Source organism: Pyrus communis, chromosome 17, assembly GCF_041283825.1.
Source record: "Pyrus communis isolate YQ-2024b chromosome 17, ASM4128382v1, whole genome shotgun sequence".
Taxonomy (NCBI): domain Eukaryota; kingdom Viridiplantae; phylum Streptophyta; class Magnoliopsida; order Rosales; family Rosaceae; genus Pyrus; species Pyrus communis.
Window position 1 is genome coordinate 3668791 of NC_142581.1, and position 22200 is coordinate 3690990.

General features: G+C 41.3%; 4 pseudogenes; 1 reads left to right on the forward strand and 3 right to left on the reverse strand.

The window, feature by feature from the left end:
* Window positions 1–646: 646 nt before the first annotated feature.
* On the reverse strand, window positions 647–2446 carry LOC137709472 (UDP-glycosyltransferase 708G1-like; annotated as a pseudogene).
* A 3494-nt stretch (window positions 2447–5940) lies between these two features.
* LOC137709251 (UDP-glycosyltransferase 708C1 pseudogene) lies at window positions 5941–12710 on the reverse strand (annotated as a pseudogene).
* A 698-nt stretch (window positions 12711–13408) lies between these two features.
* LOC148689275 (putative mitochondrial saccharopine dehydrogenase-like oxidoreductase At5g39410 pseudogene) lies at window positions 13409–20065 on the forward strand (annotated as a pseudogene).
* A 216-nt stretch (window positions 20066–20281) lies between these two features.
* On the reverse strand, window positions 20282–21831 carry LOC148689276 (UDP-glycosyltransferase 708G1 pseudogene; annotated as a pseudogene).
* Window positions 21832–22200: the final 369 nt, after the last annotated feature.

A 22200-nucleotide genomic window follows, 5' to 3' on the forward strand; every position in this document is an offset into this window, starting at 1 on the left:
TTGACAGGGTGATCGTACCAATACCACCCCTAATCCTAGCTACATAGTCTGCTCCTTTGTTGACCAAAAAGCTTTGAGAACAGAGGTCCCTTTATTTGTGAACAAGTTAGTAAGCCTGATTAATAATCTAATAATCTCGTTTTCTTGATTTTGCAAACTGTGGACTGTGGAGTGAGGGATAATCTTTTGTTTGCAGTTTGATTTATTTTTGCTAATAGTGATTTCTTTGACTTTCTAATACTAAAATCGAATTTTGAAAAAATTAAATAAATATATTACCATCGAATCAATATACCCTTCTAAATGAGAGCAACGAGAAAAACTTTCATAACACAAGTATACAATCATTTTATGAAAGTCTTCATTCTAAAAAATATTCTAATTGACTCCTACGTATGAATTTATGAGAAGAAATACTATATGTTGTAAAAAGTTCGATAATCTACTCTTAGTTCACGTTTTTGTCTAAACTACAATTGTATCAGTCATTTTGATATTAAAGAACAGTAATATGATATTCCAAACTACTCCAATTAACGTGAAGAAATTGAACACAGTGTGGCAATTAAAACAAATTTTGTATTGTAGTCCATGCGTACTATATATATGATACCAGAAAAAGTGTAGAATCGAACACACAACATCGATCGGATAAGTATTTGATGTTTTCACCTTTGCTCTTTGTTTATAGGCATTGGCTTTGATTTGACAGTTGTATTTGGCCCAACTGGACTCCAGGAAAGGGTCCAAGAGAACGAAATTTCCTTCGATGCCATTTCGAAGAAAGCTACAACATTCCGACAAAATAAATCTCTAGTTGGAAGTACCCTTCAAACAATAAGACGCGATAAACCAGCTGAAGTTGTTTTTGTTTTCTCATTATGTTTTGATGTACCTTACAACATCAGTTACTTATATTGTGAGATTATGGCACGATCTGCATCTGATTTGTCTCAACTGAATGCATCTTTGCCTCTAATCTGATCTTGGAAATGAAGGTTTAACTATGGTAGTACCTGAAACTTCTTCCATGTGTCGATGAGAGCAGTGAGACTTTTTGTTGAACTACCACAATCTCCAACCGCCCTTCGAGCCTTGTCTCTAATGTGCAGTGCTTGCAACTTCAATAAATCATTTCCCATTATCTCACTAACCCTCTGTGCAATGTCCTCTGCTTTCACCAACATCTCCCCATCACCCCAACCCCAACTCTTATCCCACGTTCCGAGTCCAATTCTCCACCAAATCTGCATTAACTTTCTGATCCCCATGCTGCGGCCATGCTAATACGCGCACACCGTTCCAGAGAGCCTCAGACAAAGAGTTCCAGCCACAGTGACTTAAAAACCCACCGATGGCCGGATGGCTCAATATCTCCTCCTGGTTCAGCCAGTTCTTCACTGCCAATCCATTTATCTTCACCCTCTCCAATAATTCCTCTCCAAGCACCTCAGTCAGTTTCTCGTCATCTTCGATGTCAACTTTCTTATCCTTCACCGCCCACAGAAACCTGCAACCGCTCCTCACCAAGCCATCACCCAACTCTCTAATTTGCTCCCTGGACATGGCAGTCCTGCTCCCAAAGCTGACGTAGAGCACTGACCCAGTTGCTTGATCATCAAGCCATTGCAGTTGTTGGCTTGTCTCGAAGAAACACGGTGCTAGCGGTCCGATGGAAATTACTGACGGTAGTTTTCTCAATACTTTGCCTTCATTTAGTGCTGCCAAAGTCTCACTCTCTATACTTTCATATGTGTTCACCAAAATTCCGCTTGATTCAGTCATTTTCTTACCATTCTCTATGAAAAAGGTCTTCAGCAGATTGTTACTTTCCTGCAGCAGTGGTGGAGGCATCCGTGATTTTGGTATTGGCCCCAAACCCGGAACTTGGAGATCATCTTTTATAGTGTGATTAGGGCCAAGCATGGTGTGGAAGGACACATAAAGTGTCAACATTTTGGCAGATGATGTGAAGAAAATGTAGTTTGGAAGTCCGAGAGAATCGGTTACAGGAAGAACCGTGGAGGCGAAGCTCATGTCTGTGATCATAGCGGAGAGAGGTGGAGAGAGTGAAGATAAAAGAGGAGAGAGCATGTGAGAAGAGCGGCGAATCAATTCAAAATGGTGGTAAAAAGGGTCTTCGGAATTGGCACAGGACTCGTCGAGCGGAAGGAGATGAAGCTGCTTTCGAGTAATTTGTGGGAAGGCCATGAGGAAATTCGACAAACTCTGTGACTCGGCAAGTGAGACGGTTGGATTTGGAGTGATGAAAGTGACACAAACATTATGTGATGCTAGTAACGCTGCAAGCCGAAGGAAGGGTGTGAGATGGCCCATTCCGGCACTTGGAAGGAGAGCTACATGAGGGACTCGTAGATGGCCGGAATCTGACATTTTAATGGACAATGATGTTTTGCTAAGGGAAAGTAGATTACCTTTAGAGCTGGGCATATTTCATATTTGTACTGATGAAGGCTCAGGCAGGTGCACTGAATGTACGCATGTAGTCAAATGACTCACGTCTATGACCAAAAGATGTTTGAATATGCATATGCTTAGTCAAATGGGCCAGGTCTAGTAGGAAAAGGACAAGTAAATATCTAAGTTTTCTTGGATGCCAAGAAAGTTTGAACTAGTAAATTAGAAAAGCGACCTACTCTGTTTGACACGCCCCAACTTCGATATCCCCAAATGTCAGGGTAGGCACGTGCTGGCCGACACCCAAGAGTGACGAAGCCATTTTAAACATGCATACCCATAAAATATTTAATTAGAAAGATATAAACCGATGCAGAATCGTGTTCAGAGCAGACAACTACTAAGAATAATATGAAAGGATTACTAAGAAAAGATAAGAACAAGGAAATGATACCTATACTGAGGAGACTCGAGGATAACTAAGCCAAAGTACCCTAACGTCGGGATCGTGTGCCTCGAATATAAATCTTGAAGGGGGCGTAATACAGAAAACATAAGTGGACCAAAGTTTATAATAATACTAATAATGTGAAAACCGTTATCTTTATGAACATAGTAACCCCTTGTTTTAAAAACATATATATAATACTACATAGTAGGTTTTATGAAAAATCCTAGAATGCAATGTAAAACATTTGTGAAGCATTGTAAATCATATCCGTGTTGTACTCAACTAGGGGTATCATAGTTGCCCAAAGGCAGTACTTTTAGATCACCTGAAGGTGAAGCTGAATAACATGTCCATCACCCGTAGGTAAAGCTGTATAAAATAGCATACATCCACATCGGCACTAGCCGCAGCTAGTGAAGCTGGAGGTATATATAATATATCATATCTCACTCCATCATCTGTGTCCTATGGCCATGGACATAATACCCGTGGTGTGTGGATGTGTCATATGATAACCCGCTAGGTAAGTACCAAAAACATATCTCAAAACTCATATTAAATCCGGAGGTCATTAGTTCAAAATCTCATCTCATAAATCCAAGATATATCACTTTCATAAAACCACAAAATAAATAAAAAAAATACTTGAAAGTCATATAAAATCATGTACCCAAATCCCATAATTCATAACCTTTAGCGGAAAATAATTTCAATAAATAATAAACATTCATAAACGTAAATTAAATAACTCTTAATTTCTCTTAAATCATAACTATAGAAATCTATGAAGGCATGGTATAAATCATATTCAAATCATGAAATATGCCATGCATGCTAGGTAAATATTTATAAAAATATATAGGGTAAGAAGGGGTCCACTCACTGATTTTATTGCCTGAGAACCGCTCGAACTAGCGAGGATGACGTCGCTTCCCGCCAACGCGCCTAAACACAATTAAAGACCTTTTAGTAAAACTCTACTAAAATGTTAGAATTTGGGGAAACGGATGGCGGATTCGGATTCAGATTTAGCACATTGAATAACCTCAGGTTTTTCCTCCACGCGCCGCCGTGCATGGCGGTCGGCCACCCCGGCTCGCCAAAAAATCCAACAACTCCAAAAATTCCCAAATTTTACAAGAATGAATATCTTGATGAAAGGAACAACTTTCATACCTGTGACTAAGGCCAATTTGGCCAGAAAAAGCCCCGATTTCACTAAAACTCGTTGGAACCCTAGATTTGGGTGTGCTTTTATTCGACCTCCATACTCACTCTAATGCCTCAACAAATATGTTCTTGGACTCAAGGGAAACATGTTGGTGGTGGAAATTGAAAGGAATCGTTTCACAAATGGTGGTTCAAAGCCAAGAACCACCCGGACCCGTCGGTGGGTTTTCTCACACATCGGGGCTAAAACTCGTCGGTTTTGATGAGAATTAGGTGTTGGGGATGTTTTGATAAGATTTGGTGGTGATGGGAGATTGAAGAAGGCTGGAAAATTAGACGGAAAATCATCGGAAAATTCCAAGGAAGTCGGGTCATTGCGTGGGTCAAGGGGAACCCAGCCGGTTCCCTTCTTTCTCTTCTCCCTCCTTTCCCTCCTTGTTCTTTCTTCTCATTGGTCCTCTCTCTCTTCTCTTCTCTCCCGATTGGCCTTCACTTCTCCCTCATTTCTCTCCTTTGTCTTCCATCTCCACCACTCATCTTTTCTTTCCTTTAATCTGGGCCACACATGTGGCTTTCCAGATTTTGCTCCAAAAATCTGGAGCTTTCTAGAAAATAATCAATTTACTAAAATGTCCCCAACTTTAAACGTTAATATCTCCTTCGTTATAACTTCAAATCACGCTCTGTTTGTGCCCACGTGTCCATAGCGACGAGTACTATAAGATTACGCCAAGAAAATGAACCTTACATGACACGACAAGGTGTTCAACATAAGTCAACGTATTTGCCTTGAAGGACATTTTCGTAAATTCACTTTTTAAAATTATAAAAATCGTAAAAATTGGGGACGGGTCGTTACACTGTTTTTGCAACAATACTCAACTAAAAATTTTAGTTTTAGGAGGTAATCTTAATTTTCTAATTTTGCTAAGCCAATATCTATACATCTAGGCTCAGATTTTACTTGAATACGTGATGCAGTTTTAATAGAAAATTATACCCCAGGAGGTGGTCTCCGCACAAATTGATCTTTAGTGTAAAAAAGTAGTAAATTAATTGTAGAAATAGATTTAGAAACATCTATGAGGACAACACGATTTAACTTGTAATCTCAAAAGATCGTACACGGTGATGTCAAAACAAAAAATATTTTGCTTGATACTCTTAGAAATCTAAAAATATTTATTGGTGTTGCTCATATTGAAGCTGAGAACACAACAGACATGACTAGTGAAATTGGTACACCCTTCGATAAAATGGTGCTAGAGATTCTAGATCTTTAAAAATAGAAGATGTGATAAGATGTGATGACTATAGCTTTGGCATGTTGCGACCTTACCTAATCCTTAACTTTGCTAATGTATTATTTGGAGTTTCTTGACAAAATTACCAGCCATAAATCCCCAAATGTTGGCCAAGTTGTTTAGGAAACATCATGCGTAGGTCCTGGCATGTAAGTGTATATAAACGTCCTGAAATGGGCAATGTGTTGATCATACATTCAAGAATAAGGTGATCAAACATGGAATATTGTGCATGAAAGATTGAATTGAGGCAATTGTTACTTAGGAACTAATTGGACAAAATTACCATGTTTATGCAACTATTTTCATAATTTACCTAAAACCACCCAGGCCAACCATTGAAAATGAACAATTCTTGATTCCAACTACGTAGCATAATCCCTTCACAGGTGGTTAGGATTCCAACGTTAGCATCAATTAGTGTAGTTATTGACCATACAAACATGAAAACTAACTTTGTATGGCTATGTTAGCTTTGAAATGATTACAGGAAAAGACGAGAACTTTTCCTATGGTACTATACAAGAAATGGGGATGGTGAGTCTTGAGATGCACTTTTAAGTTTGTATGGAAATTATTTCTGCTCTTATTACTCATTTGGGCTTCACAATTATCATGAACAAAATCGTCACACCAACTATGTAACGAACCCATATTAATTTTCACATATTGTTTACATGACACCATTTTACAACGAGAAACTATGATTTTCATTATTTAAAAAGGTGATGACACATCGGCAATCTGTTCCATAGCCCGACTACAACATATTATACCGAATTTGAGATTGAAAAGTTACATGAAACTTCAACTTAAGCACATAAATTTCGGGAATATATTAGTTCTTTTGCATCAAATATTCCAAAACTTCATTGAGCACCTTCTCAGATTTCCCACCAATGGCAATAGCCTTCTTAGCATCTTCCCCCACCTTCCTAGCCCAACCCCTCAGCTTCTTATCCTCCATCAACTCAACAATCTTCCTCCCTATCTCTTCCCCACCCACCACTACCCCTCCAACCCCACAACCCCAACTTCTCTCCCATATTCCCAACCCCGCCTTCTCCACCACCTCTGCATTCACGCTCTGATCCCCATGCTGCGGCCACGCCAGTACCGGTACCCCTTTTTGCGCCGCCTCCATAACCGAATTCCACCCGCAGTGATTCACAAACCCGCTGTTGATAAGGTTGTTAGTAGTCATAAGCCGTCCTACCTACAAAGTACAAGCCGTCCTACCTACAAAGTATAAGCCGTCCTATAAGCCGTCCTACCCACAAAGTATAAGCCGTCCTATAAGCCGTCCTACCTACACACTTGTATCCCTTAATTTAGGGAAGGTTGTTAGTAGTCATGAGCCGTCCTACTTACAAAGTACAAGCCGTCCTATAAGCCGTCCTACCTACAAAGTATAAGCCGTCCTACCTACAAAGTATAAGCCGTCCTACCTACACACTTGTATCCCCTAATTTAGGGTGATTTGATCTTGATACTTGAAGTCATGTATATAAATCCTTGTAACCTTGTAGAGAAAGATAATGAGAATCCAAAAGTTTACATGGTATTGACCCTCTGATCCTCCTTTTTTTTTTTTCATGGCTTCCGCAACTTCATCTTCCACCTTTTCAATCCCCAATATCTCTACCCTCGTTTCCGTTAAGCTTTCTGAAACCAACTATCTTCCTTGGGAAAGTCAGGTTAAGCCTTTTCTGATTGGCCAAAATCTTTGGCGTTTTGTTGATGGAACTCACCCCTGTCATTCTCTCTTTATCACCACCCCTACGCCTGCTGCCTCCCCCACTGCTTCTGTTGATTCTGATGTTACTTCTACGGTGGTTCCTCCTGTGGTCACTACGACTCCTAATCCCGATTACCTTGTGTGGTACCAGACTGATCAGACACTTGTGAGCCTGCTACGTGCTACGCTTACTGAGCCCGTTCTTTCTTTGACTGTTGGGCTGTCCACTTCTCGTGAGATATGGGAGCATCTTCGTCAGAATTTTTCTCAACAATCCCTTGCCAATTCTACCCATAATCGGTTTTAGTTGCTTTCTCTTCAAAAAGGGAACCAAACAATTGCAGAATACTTGGGTCTGGCCAAGCATTTGGCAGATCAATTGGCCTCCATTGGTCAACCTGTTCAGAATGATGATTTGGTTACGTATGTGCTTAATGGCTTGGGGCCTGAATATGAAATGCTTGTCTTGGCCCTGACCAATTTTTCACCTCTGCCATCCTTTAATGATCTGCGTACCCGTCTCCTAGTTTTTGAGTCCAAGCACGCCATGAAACAGGTTGCTGCATCATCCCATTCTGCTTTCTATTCTGCCCGTCATACGGTTGGTGGTTCGTCTAATGGACGCGGTGGTCACTCTTCTTCTTGCCCCAATGGTGCTTCTGGTGGCAATCGGTTTCCCTGTACCCCTAGTGGTGGCCGATCGAATCAACATGGAGGTGTTGGGCGATATGGTCAACGTGGTGCTGTACAACAACGCCTTGGTATTCTTGGACCTGCTCCTGTCAATCGTGGTCTTCAGTGTTGGGCCTGCAACCAATTTGGCCACATTGCTGCATTGTGTCCTCAAGCTACTCGTTCAAATGATGATATCTCTCGTGCCTTTGCTGGTATGCATCTTGCTTCTCCCTCTGATCCAACATGGTATCCCGATACTGGGGCTACTCATCATATGACGAATGATGCTCGAACAATGACTTCGGCTACTGGGTATGGTTCTCATGACAAGGTGGTTGTTGGTAGTGGTGAGGCCCTCCCTATTGCGCACACTGGTAATATTTCATTTGAGTCTGGGTCGTTTATTTTTCGATTATCCCAAGTTTTACATGTTCCAGCAATTAAAAAGAATTTATTGTCGGTTGCTAAGTTTACACGTGATAATCTTGTTAGTTTAACGTTCTTTCCTTGGGGTTTTGTCATCCGTGATTTAAAAACCGGTGTTGTTCTTTTTCAGGGCCCATGTGAGGATGGCCTTTATCCCATTAAGCTTGGTCTTGCCTCTAGGAATTGGTCAGCTCCCAAACGTGCTTTTGTTTCCGTTTTAGCGTCGTCATCACTTTGGCATCGTCGTCTTGGGCATCCATCTCGTCAAGTTCTTAGTGTATTAGCCTCTAGTGATGTATTAGGCTCGTCTTTTTCAGTTTCAAATAAAATTTTTGTAATCATTGTGCGTTGGCTAAATCCCATCGTCTGTCATTTCATTCTTCTGAACATTATGCTAAGTCCCCTTTTGAATTAATTCATTCTGATGTTTGGATGTCTCCTATTTTGTCAGTCTCCGGTTTTCGTTATTATGTCTTGTTTACCGATGACTACACACGGTATAAATGGATTTATCCCATGCATAATAAGTCAGAGGTTTTTACTCACTTTAATACTTTTCTCACTCTTATTTATAATCAATTTTCGACCATGGTTAAAATCTTCCAAAGTGATGGGGGTAAGGAGTATGATAATTTATCGTTTCGGACCTTGTGTGCGCAAAAAGGGATTCACCACAGATTTTCTTGTCCGCATACCCCGCAGCAAAACGGCCTTGCTGAACGCAAACACCGTCATATTTCTGAAATGGGACGCACATTGTTACTTGTTGCCAATCTTCCTCCTAAATTTTGGGCTGAGGCACTTTGCACCGCTGTTTATGTTTTGAATCGGTTACCCTCTCATGTTCTTAAGTGGGCCTCTCCATTCCAAATGCTATTTGGACGGTCTCCAGATTATATGGCTTTTTGAACTTTTGGTTGTGCTTGCTTTCCGTATCTTGGTGATTATATGACTAATAAACTACAACCTAGATCTTTGGCTTGTGTTTTTCTTGGCTACAGTGACCAATACAAGGGTTATCGATGTCTTCACCCTCCGACTGGCCGAGTATATCTCTCTCGTCATGTTATTTTTAATGAGGACTCCTATCCTTATGGTGCTCTTGCTGCTTCTTCCACAATGCCACCATCAGACTTTGCATTTGTGCCAATTATTCATGCACCTTACTCGCTGCCCTCTGAGACGCAAACTCTGCCTACACCGCCATCTACTAGTTCTCTGCAACCACCTGTTGCTCCTCTCTCTGCAGCAGCTGCTTCAGATTATGGTACTGGACAGGGTGTTGTGCCTCCCTCTGGTCCTGGCGTCACAGCTCCACCTACATCTGGTAGCTTACTCCCGTCAGCTAGCGAGCCATCTCAAGCTATTGTTACTGCCCCAGTTCCATATATTGGACCTCAAACTCGCTCCAAATCGGGTATCTTTAAACCCAAAGCTCGGTCTTACTTTGCATCGCGCCATCCCATTCCTCACGCCTTCATTGCTTTGGTTGGGGAAGATTCTGAACCTACATGTTACAGCCAAGCATCTAGGTCCCCTGAATGGAGAAAGGCGATGTCAGATGAATTCAATGCTTTATTAACACAACGTACGTGGTCTTTGGTTCCTCCGGTTCCTCGTGCCAACATCGTTGGTTGTAAATGGGTGTTTAAGTTGAAACAGAATTCGGATGGCTCGATTGAACGTCATAAGGCGCGTCTTGTTGCCAAGGGGTTTCACCAACAAGTCAGTGTTGATTATTCAGAAACTTTTAGTCCCGTGGTTAAACCTACGACGATTCGCACAGTTTTGAGTTTAGCAGTGCACTTTGGGTGGCCTCTTCATCAACTTGATGTGAAGAATGCTTTTCTTCATGGCTCTCTTATGGAGGAGGTTTATATACAGCAGCCGCCAGGTTTCATTGATCCCACTCGCCCTAATTATGTGTGTAAATTGCACAAGGCACTCTATGGTCTTAAACAAGCACCACGTGCTTGGTTTCAACGCCTCAGTGCTTTCCTTGTCCATTCTGGCTTTGTTCAAAGTAGGGCGGATAGTTCCATGTTCACTTTTCATCAGGGTTCTACAATTTTGATTTTTCTTCTCTATGTTGATGACATAGTGTTGACGGGTAATGCTTCTTCTCTACTTCAAACCTTTATTGCAGTTTTGGGTAAGGAGTTTGAACTTAAAGACCTTGGGCGTTTACACTATTTCTTGGGTGTCGAAGTCTCCCATCTATCTTCTGGCCTCCGGTTGACACAAAACAAATATACTCTTGATATTTTGAAACGTAGTAATATGCTTGAGTGTAAACCATGCCCTACTCCAGTTGTTGCCAAGACTTCTTTATCTGCTACCTCAGGTTCACCTCTTCCAGATGCATCCCTTTATAGACAAATTGTGGGCTCACTTCAGTATCTCACGTTAACGCGTCCTGACATCTCCTTTGCGGTGCAAACTGTTGCTCAATTTATGGGACGTCCTACCACTGACCATATGGATGCTGTTAAACGTATCTTGCGATATCTTAAAGGGACTTTGGGCATGGGAATTACGTTCACACCCTCTGCTCAACCATTTCAGCTTGCTGCCTATTCGGATGCGGATTGGGCGGGGTGTCCAGACACCCGCCGTTCTACAACTGGTTTTTGTGTTTACTTGGGGAATAATTTAATTTCTTGGTGTGCCAAGAAGCAACGGACAATGTCTCGCTCTAGTGCTGAAGCGGAGTATAGGGCTCTTGCCTTTGCTTGTGCCGATACCATTTGGATCCTCAGTTTACTACATGAACTACGGGTGCCTGTTCGTCTTCCTGTTTTGATGCATTGTGACAACTTAAGTGCAACGTACATGGCTGCTAACCCCGTGTTTCATGCTCGCACTAAGCATATTGCCCTTGACTATCATTTCGTTCGTGAACGAGTTGCTTCTGGTACTCATCGAGTTCAGTTTCTGCCTTCCACATTGCAGCTTGCAGATGTCTTTACGAAGGGGCTGTCTACGGCGCGTTTTCGATCTCTGTGTTCAAACTTTGTCTCCTCCCCGGAGTCAAGTTTGCGGGGGGATATTGATAAGGTTGTTAGTAGTCATAAGCCGTCCTACCTACAAAGTACAAGCCGTCCTATAAGCCGTCCTACCTACAAAGTATAAGCCGTCCTATAAGCCGTCCTATAAGCCGTCCTACCCACAAAGTATAAGCCGTCCTATAAGCCGTCCTACCTACACACTTGTATCCCTTAATTTAGGGAAGGTTGTTAGTAGTCATGAGCCGTCCTACCTACAAAGTACAAGCCGTCCTATAAGCCGTCCTACCTACAAAGTATAAGCCGTCCTACCTACAAAGTATAAGCCGTCCTACCTACACACTTGTATCCCTTAATTTAGGGTGATTTGATCTTGATACTTGAAGTCATGTATATAAATCCTTGTAACCTTGTAGAGAAAGATAATGAGAATCCAAAAGTTTACACCCGCCAACAGCTGCGTGCTCGAGAATGTCCTGCTGGCTCACCCACCCCTTCATTACTATTCCCCTACCTTTTGTCCTGTCCAGAAAGGGCTCCCCAAGCAGGACTTTCAGATCTTCCTTGTCGTCTTTGTCGACCTTACTTGTTTTGAGCACCCACAAAAACCTATATCCGCTCCTTTCCAACCCATTTGAGAGCTCTTTAATCTGCTCATTGGACATGGCTGTTCTGCTTCCGAAACTCACGTAAACTACTGACTCTGCCGGTTGGCTGTCTAGCTATGACAGATAGTTTCCATCTTCATCCTGCTCTTTCTTGGCCTCGAAGGTGTCTAACGGTCCGATCGGAAGAATCGGTGGGAGATTTTCTAAAACTCTCCCACTGTTTATAGCCGCTAGAGTTTCCAGTTCGAAATCTTCGAAAGTGTTCATGAGGATCCCTTTGGATTTGGAAAAAGCTCGAGAATTTGTGACGAGTAGTGATGTGAAAAGATGATTAGGGTTTTTATATGAAGGAGGAATGCTTCCTATAGGCAACGGAGCCATTCCGGGGACGTTGACTTCTTTCAGATTGGTTGCAAAACAGGAAGGGTTCGATAGAAGGGTTGGGAGGTAGGCCATGAGGCAGGAAAATCTACATGAGCCGGTAAAGATGATGTAGTTGGGGACGCCGAGGTCGGCGGCGACTGGGGTAATAGTAGAAGCGACTACAAAGTCGGAAAATATAGCTGAGACGGGCGGGGATGAGGCGGCAAGCAAAGGGTAGAGAAGGTGGACGGAGCGGATGGTGGCTTTGAATTGGAGGAAGAAAGGATCGTCGGTGGTGGGATCGGGGGAGGAAATGGCTTGGAACTCAATGTGGTTGACTTTTGGATGTTAGGATAGGAAGAAAGAAATGTGGGCGGACTCAGCGACCGAGACAGAAGGACGGGCGGTGATTAAGCTGACGATGCAGTTTCGAGAGGAGAGCATGGCCGCGATGCGGAGGAAGGGGGTCAAATGCCCCATTCCAGCACTAGGCAATAGGGCTATGTGAGGAGGAGGAGGAGGAGGAGGAGGAGGAACTGTGGGGTTTGACATGGTTGTGCAAAAGAAGCAAAGGATGCCAGAAAAGTAGCGATTAACAATGAATCCTTAAATCTAGGGAATTATTATTGACACTTTACAAATCTCATTCTACACTTCAAATTTTCTATATTTGGAAAGAAAATTACATTTATAAGGAGTGTAAAATGAGATTTTTGAAGTATCAATAACATTTTCCTATATCAGAAAAAAGAAACGCGTCACATATGATCACTAGCGTTGTTATTATTTTATAGCCATCATTTGGAAAATGAATAGGTTGTGAGTCATATGATTCGCCAAACCTGGAAACTATAAAGACTTTAGATGATGGAATGCTTCAATATTTGACCCAATGCTTGCTTATTGATCTAGCTAACTAACTTAATGCACATTTGCAATCTATAGCTCTTCATTTGATACTATATAAACTTATAACGCACATCTACTAGCTCATACGACGTCAATATATAAAAAAATTATCTCAAAAGAAATTTTTACATGTAATGAGATGCCGTTTTCATAAGGTCATCACATAAAGAGACTTATAAATTAATTTTATTGACTCTTAGTGTACTTTACTCGGAGTTGTTTGTCAGTCTATGATTAGTCAATGTTAAGCGGTATTTATTATTACGAATAGGTTAGATTAGATTAGTGTATATTATTGACTAAATCAATCACTTGCCCTATCAAATGAAAAATAAAACCACATGGACCCGACCCAGGTGAATGTAATCGGGTTCTACAAATAACCCCAGTTGGCCTCGGAGGTGGCTGAAACCAAGGCCCAAATTGTCGGTAGTTCTGATACTTGGTGGAGAAAACGACGGCGTATCCATGAAGTTCTATCATCGAAATGCCATCCGAAACAAGAAATCAAAGCCCCTTCAGCTCCTCTGGTTCTGCTGAGCCCCTCACCCTTTGTCATCCGCCACCTTGGCGCCAAAATCACGAGCGCCTGCAAAACCCTAGTCCGTACATCTCTCTCCTTAATCACCTCCACCCTCCGAACCAATCGACCCACCGTCTCTGTCCTCCACTCCCCCTCCCTCCGTTTCTCTCTGCTTTTCGACATTTACTAACACAGGATTTTCAGTTGGAGTTGTTTATGTCTTTGTCTTTTGGGTTGATCTTAATTTACTTTGATGGTTGCAGATTCCTGGTCCTCCTCCTCCTAAAGGATCAACTATAGAACAACAGAAAGATATTGGCCTTTTTGCTGTGAAGCTACCTTCAGCAGATGCTATCGTTGTACGTACAACACTTGGGTTTCTGACTGAAATCCGCCACGGGCTTCCGGGGAGGAATGAAGCCGGCTCATTTTGGGGTGAGATAGGAACCAGGTCTCTGTTGGGCATTTTGTGTTGTGCTAGGATAGCACCAAAATCTTTTGGAACCTACTCAAGCTAGCCCACAGGAAATTTATCAAATGAAAAATGCAAGAACAATATAGAAAATAACACCAAGATTTTAACGAGGTTCCTCCACAGTCAGTGTAACTGGAGTACGTCTTCGGAGCAGTAGGAGCTCACCCAATAATCCACTATCAACCAAATGGGAGTTTACAAAGTGTTGGCAATCTCACAACCCAAAAGCCCAATACACCCAATAGCTCTCACACACCAAAGAAACAAAATAGAGAAAGAAATATAATGAATAATTTCTTCTCTATACATATAGCTCAAAGCTATTACAACAACAACTACTTTGGTGGATGATTACTAACCAATTGAAGCAGCAATTTGTTCTTCTTTTTGGGCTCTTTGCAAGACTGCAATCAGAAATTGCTCTCTGCAAAGAAGAAACTCTTTCTTCTCTCTTGTTTTTCCAAAACCGAAAAAACTCAGCTCTCTTTCTTCTCTCCCTCTTTCTTTCCCAACCGAACATAATGAGCTCTCTCATATTTCTTTTTCAAAAGGCACGGATGTTGGAAGAGAACAAAAATGCTTTTCAAAAGCAACCAAACTTTTCCCTTGTTTCCTCCCCAAAACAAGGAAAGGTGTTTCCACCATCTTTTGTTTAATCTAAAGTATGGCCACTTGGCCACTTATTCAACAATCTTCACCTTGGCCAAGTTCCAAAAAACGTCATGATAAGCCAAACAACACAATTAACACACAACATCACTCCCAATCACTAGCAAGAGAACAACTCATACTGAGCCAAATGCTCCAAAACTCCTACTGCTCAACGCCTTCTTTATATAGGCAAAATGTGAGCCAAGTTCAAGCAATGAACAAACTTGGCTACACCAACAACCTTAGTCAACATATCAGCGGGGTTGTCTTTAGTTGGAATCTTCTGGAGAATGATTTCTCCTTCACCAACAACTTCACGAACAAAGTGATAACGCACATCTATGTGCTTGGTCCTCGCATGATGAACCTGATACTTAGCCAAATAAATGGCACTCTGACTATCACAATGCACCTCCACCTGCTTCTGATCAACCCCCAAATCTCTAATCAGTCCATGTATCCAAATGGCCTCCTTTATAGCTTCAGCAACTGCCATATATTCAGCCTCTGTAGTAGACAAGGCAACAGACGACTGCAAAATGAACCTCCAACAAACTGGCCCTTTAGCCATAGTAAACACATAGCCTGTAGTAGACTTCCTTCCATCCAGATCACCTGCATAATCTGAATCAACATAACCAACAGCAAAATGACCAATACCAGAGTCATCCCTCTCAAAGCATAAACCAACATCTCGAGTACCATGGAGATACCTCAATATCCACTTAGCTGCATTCCAATGCTCTTTACCAGGATTATGCATATATCGACTCACCATGCCAATTGCATGAGCAATATCCGGTCTAGAGCATACCATTGCATACATCAAACTACCAACCAAATTTGCATATGGTATATTTTTCATTTGTAGCTTCTCTTGATCAGTTTTAGGACATTGTAGAGAACTCAATTTAAAATGAGGAGCCAAAGGGGTACTAACCGGTTTAGTTGAATCATGAACTCCAAACTTCCGAATCAACTTCTCAAGGTATTGTCTTTGATTCAAGCATACCAAACCTTTCTTTCTGTCTCTAGTGATCTCCATGCCAAGGATCTTCTTTGCTTCACCAAGATCCTTCATCTCGAACTCATTCTTCATTTGCTTCTTCAATTTCTCAATCTCTTCGACATTCTTTGAGGCAATCAACATATCATCAACATATATCAATAAATAAATGAAAGACCCATCTTGCAACTTCTTGAAGTACACACAATGATCATATTGACTTCTAGAATAATTTTGGCCTCTCATAAATTTATCAAACCTCAAATACCATTGTCTTGGAGATTGCTTCAAGCCATAAAGTGATTTCTTCAACTTGCAAAACAAATTTTCTTTCCCTTTCACCATATACCCATCCGGTTGACACATATAGATCTCTTCATTCAAATCACCATGTAGGAAAGCCGTTTTCACATCGAGTTACACAAGTTCAAGATCATATTGTGCAACAAGAGCTAACATAATGCGAATTGTGGAGTGCTTCACAACTGGAGAAAAGATTTCATTGTAGTCAATGCCCTCCTTTTGTGCATACCCTTTAGCAACTAATCTTGCTTTGAATCTGACATTGCTTTTCTCAGCAACATCTTCCTTCTTGGCATACACCCATTTGCAACCAATAGCTTTCTTACCCTTAGGCAATTTAGCTAACTCCCAAGTCTTGTTTTTCATGAGAGAATTCATCTCGTCGCCCATGGCATTGCACCACTTCTCATTTTCTTCACTCTCAATGGCTTCCTCAAAATTGGATGGAATCTCATCAGTGATAATAGGAAGAGCAAAAGCAACATAGTCACTATACCGAGCTGGCTTGGTAATATTTCTCTTTCCTCTGTTCTTGGCAATAGACTCTTGAGGTGAAACTTGCTCTTCAACTTGAATAGAATCTTCAAGTTCAACTTCTTCAACATCCTCATGGTCTCTCACTTCTTCACTTGTAGTGGCTTCGACATCAGCGGAAATAGGATTTGAAGTACTAGAGGCAACTTTCTCAAGCTCCACCTGTTGGACATCTTTCACATTCTTCTCAGAGTCTCTAAACATATTTTCTTCATCAAATGTCACATCTCTGCTGATTACAAGTTTTTTCATCTCTGGCACCACAACCTGTAACCTTTGACACCACTACTAAAACCAAGAAAGATAGCCTTTTTGGCTCTAGGATCAAGTTTATTTTCAGTTACATGAAAATAAGCAGGTGAACCAAAAATACGAATATAGTCATAATCAGAAGAAGGTTTTCCAGTCCATACCTCCATTGGCGTCTTACCCTGAACAGCAGCTGAGGGTAATCGGTTGAAGATGTGACATGCATAAGTAACTGCCTCTGCCCAAAACGACTTGCTCAAACCCGACTGAGACAACATGCATCTAACCTTCTCAAGCAAGGTTCGATTCAATCTTTCTGCAACTCCATTTTGTTGTGGAGTTCCCCGGACACTAAAATGTCTCACAATCCCTTCCTCTTTGCAAACTTTAAAGAAAGGGTCGGATGTGTATTCACCACCATTATCCGATCTCAAAATCTTAATCTTTCTCCCAGTCTGGTTCTCAACCATTTTCTTCCAACCCAAGAAAATGCTCAACACCTCACTCTTGTGCTTCATAGTGTAGACCCAAGACCTTCTTGAATAATCATCAACAAAGGTCACGAACCAATGTCTACCACTCAAAGAGGGAGTCTTTGTAGGACCCCAAACATCCGAATGCACATAATCAAGAATGCCCTTCGTCTGATGTACAGCAGTACCAAACTTCACTCTAGTTTGCTTTCCCAAGACACAATGCTCACAGAAATCAAGCTTACAAGTCGTGGCACCTTTTAGAAGACCTTGTTTCACAAGCCCTTGTAGAGCTTTCTCACCGGCATGGCCTAATCTCATATGCCACAATCTAGTAGTATCAGAATCGGATGTGCCCATATTTTCTGAGACTACAGATGCTTCACCTGTCATAGTGCTTCCTTGCAATAAATACAAATGGCCACATCGAGGAGCTTTCATCACAACAAGTGCACCATAAGTCACCTTCAATGTCTGCCCATCTGAATGAAACCTGAAGCCCTTGGCTTCCAAAGTTCCCAAAGAAATAAGATTTTTCTTCAAATTCGGTACATACCGAACACCTGTCAACTCTTTAACCATGCCATCATGCAACTTCAAACGAACTGTACCAATCCCTTTTGTTGTGCAAGGATTGTCATCTCCCATGAACACAACACCGCCATCAAACTCTTTCAAGCTTGAAAACCAATCCTTGTGAGGAGTCATATGATGAGTACAACCCGTATCCAACACCCACTTAGTAGCACAATCAAATGATGAGGAAGTGGTTAAAGCAAAATCAGAAAAATCTGTTTCAACCTCAGCAACATTAGCTTCAGAACTTTCTTTGCCTTTGGTCTTCAATCTAGGACAATCTTTCTTCCAATGACCCTTATTACGACAAAAGGCACATTCATCCCTTTCCAAAGGTTTTCTACCTTTAGAGTTTCCTCTAAGTCGAGACTGTGATTTTTTTCTGCTAGAAGATGATCTTCTCTCCGATGATCTACCTCTAACAAATAAAGCTTCAGAGGTACTATCATGATTTTTATCTCTATGCCTCATTTCATAATTCATCAAGGCATTTGACACATCTTCAAATTTCACAGTTTCTTTACCATGCATAATAGTGGTAACAAAATGCTCATAAGAGTCCGGCAAGGAATTCAACAATATTAAGGCCTTATCTTCATCCTTAATATCCTCATCTAAATTTAACAAGTCGGCAATCAACTTATTAAAAGCATCAAGGTGTCTAATCATTTTTGTACCTTCTTTGTATTGGAAGCGGTAGAGCTTTTTCTTCAAGTGTAGCCGGTTCTCTGCACTCTTCGTCATATACTTGTCTTCCAATTTTTGCCACAACACACTTGCCAATGTCTCCCGCATCACAAAATACTTCTGAGTTTTTGCAAGGCACAACCGAATTGAAGAACAAGCCCACAAATTTAATTTCTCCCATTCCGGCTTCGACATAGCTTCCGGCTTCTCTCCCAAAGCGGCAAGTAGATCTTGTTGAGCCAACACATCTTTGACCTCACATTGCCACATCTCAAAGTTGTTTGTGCCATCAAACTTTTCAACTTCGAACTTTGCATTTTGCACCGTAGTTCTTGCAAATCCGGAGCTGCTTCCAAAAGGATTCTCATCTTGCTCGTCTGACATTTTTGGCAATTAGACAGTACCCAAGAACAACCAGTGCTCTGATACCAATTGTTGTGCGAGGATAGCACCAAAATCTTTTGGAACCTACTCAAGCTAGCCCACAGGAAATTTATCAAATGAAAAATGCAAGAACAATATAGAAAATAACACCAAGATTTTAACGAGGTTCCTCCACAGTCAGTGTAACTGGAGTACGTCTTCAGAGCAGTAGGAGCTCACCCAATAATCCACTATCAACCAAATGGGAGTTTACAAAGTGTTGGCAATCTCACAACCCAAAAGCCCAATACACCCAATAGCTCTCACACACCAAAGAAACAAAATAGAGAAAGAAATATAATGAATAATTTCTTCTCTATACATATAGCTCAAAGCTATTACAACAACAACTACTTTGGTGGATGATTACTAACCAATTGAAGCAGCAACTTGTTCTTCTTTTTGGGCTCTTTGCAAGACTGCAATCAGAAATTGCTCTCTGCAAAGAAGAAACTCTTTCTTCTCTCTTGTTTTTCCAAAACCGAAAAAACTCAGCTCTCTTTCTTCTCTCCCTCTTTCTTTCCCAACCGAACATAATGAGCTCTCTCATATTTCTTTTTCAAAAGGCACGGATGTTGGAAGAGAACAAAAATGCTTTTCAAAAGCAACCAAACTTTTCCCTTGTTTCCTCCCCAAAACAAGGAAAGGTGTTTCCACCTTCTTTTGTTTAATCTAAAGTATGGCCACTTGGCCACTTATTCAACATTTTGCGTATCATGACAGTCAGAGTCTTTATTGGGTAGATTCTCCTTTGGGACGTGGCTTCTTTTGAAGTTTCCCCCATTTTTCCACCGCGGGCTTCGTTTTAAGATGTGGTTTGCCGGACATGGTTACAGCGACAGCAGTCTTGTTTCGCTGGGAAACAGAAAACCCGACATGGAAATAATAACCAGAGTTATGGGGCCTGAGATTGGTTATTTGACCACACCTATAATTTTAGTGCAGTGTGCTCTGATTGTTCTGAGCCAACACGACAACCTTCCAAAGGGAGGAGTTTGCCCAGCTAGGATTGTCTTTGGCCCAACTGGTCTCCAAGAAAGGCTCAAAGAGAACGAGATTTCTTTCGATGTCATTTTAAAGAAAGCTATTTCTGGTTAACTAGTACAGCATTCCGAAAAAATAAATCTCTAGTTGGAAGTACCCTTTAAAGAATAAGACACGATAAATCAGAAGCTGTTTTTTATTTCTCCTTATGTTTTGACGTACCTTACAACAGCAGTTACAATATTGTGAGATTATGGCTCAATCTGCATCTGATTTGTCTCAACTGAATGCATCTTTGCTTCTAATTTGATCTCGGAAATGAAGGTCTAACTATGGTAGTACCTGAAACTTCTTCCATGTGTCGATGAGAGCAGCGAGACTCTTTGTAGAACTACTGCTATCTACAACCGCCCTTCTAGCCTTGTCTGTTGTGCAATGCTTGCAACTTCAACAAATCGTTTCCCATTGTCTCACTAACCCTCTGTGCAATGTCCTCTGCTTTCACCACCATCCCTCCTCACCCTAACCCCAAGTTTTATCCCATGTCCCAAGTCCAATTGTCTCCACCAAATCTGCATTGGTTTTCTGATCCACATGTTGCGGCCATGTTAATACACGCACACCGTTCCAGAGAGCCTCAGACAAAGAGCTTCAGCCACATTGACTTAAAAACCCACCAATGGCCGGATGGCTCAATATCTCCTCCTGGTTCAGCCAGTTCTTCACTGCTAATCCATTTTTCTTCACCGCTAATCCATTTTTCTTCACCCTCCCTCTGTAGTAATCCCTCTCCAAGCACCTCAGTCAGTTTCTCGTCATCTTCCACATCAACTTTTTTATCCTTCACGGCCCAAAGTAACATGCAACCGCTCCTTACCAAGCCATCACCCAACTATCTAATTTGCTACCTTGACATGGCAGTCCTGCTCCCAAAGTTGACATAGAGCACTGACCTAGTTGCTTGATCATCATGCCATTGCAATTGTCGGCTTGTCTCGAAGAAACATGGCGCTAGTGGTCTGATGAAAATTACTGGTGGTAGTTTTCTCAATACTTTGCCTTCATTTAGTGCTGCCAAAGTCTCACTCTCTATACTTTCATATGTGTTCAACAAAATTCCGCTTGATTCTGTCATTTTCTTACCATTCTCTATGAAAAAGGTCTTTGGCAGATTGTTACTTTCCTGCAGAACCCGGAACTTGGAGATCATCTTTTATCGTGTTATTAGGGCCAAGCAAGGTGTGGGGGGACGCATAAAGTGTCAAGTGGAAGGACACATAAAGTGTTAACATTTTGGCAGATGATGTGAAGAAAATGTAGTCTGGCAGTCCGACAGAATCGGTTACAGGAATAACTGTGGAGGCGAAGCTCATGTCTGTGATCATAGCACAGAGAGGTGGAGAGAATGAAGATAGAAGAGGAGAGAGCAGGTGAGAAGAACCCCGAATCAATTCAAAATGGTAGTAAAAGGGGTTTTCGGAATTGTTGAGGGCTCGTCGAGCGGAAGGAGATGAAGTTCTTTCGAGTAATTTGTGGGAAGGTCATGAAGAAGTGAGACAAACTCTGTGACTCTGCAAGTGAGACGATTTGATTTGATGTGATGAAAGTGACACAAACATTATGTGATGCGAGTAACACTGCGAGTCGAGTATTTAAATGTTTTTGCAACAATACTGAAGCTAAAAATTTTAGTTTTAGGCGGTAATCTTCATTTCCAAACTTTTGCTAAGCGAACATCTATACTTCTAGGCTCAGATTTTACTTGAAGACGTGATGCAGTTTTAATAGAAAATTATACCAGAAGGAGGTGGTCTCCGCAGAAAGTGACTTTCAATGTCAAAAAGTGGTAAATTAATTGTAGAAATATACTTGAAAAACATCTATAAGGACAAAATGATTCAACTTTTAATGTCAAAATTATACACATTTCAAAACAGAAAATATTTTGCTTGATAGTCTTATCAATCTTAAAGTAGTTGATTGGTGTTGGTCGTGTTGAAGTTGACAATCCAACGAACATGACTATTGAAACTGGTACACGCTTTGATACAATGATTCTAGAGATTCTAGATCTTTTTAAAATAGAAGATGTGATAAGATGTGATGTCTATAACTTTGGCATGTGCTTATGAGAAATTTATTGTTGCAACATGCCTTACCCAAAGCTTAACTTTGCTAATGTATTATTAGTTGTTCGGCAAAATTTACAAACATAAATCCCTTGATGTTGGCCAAGTTATTTAGCAAGG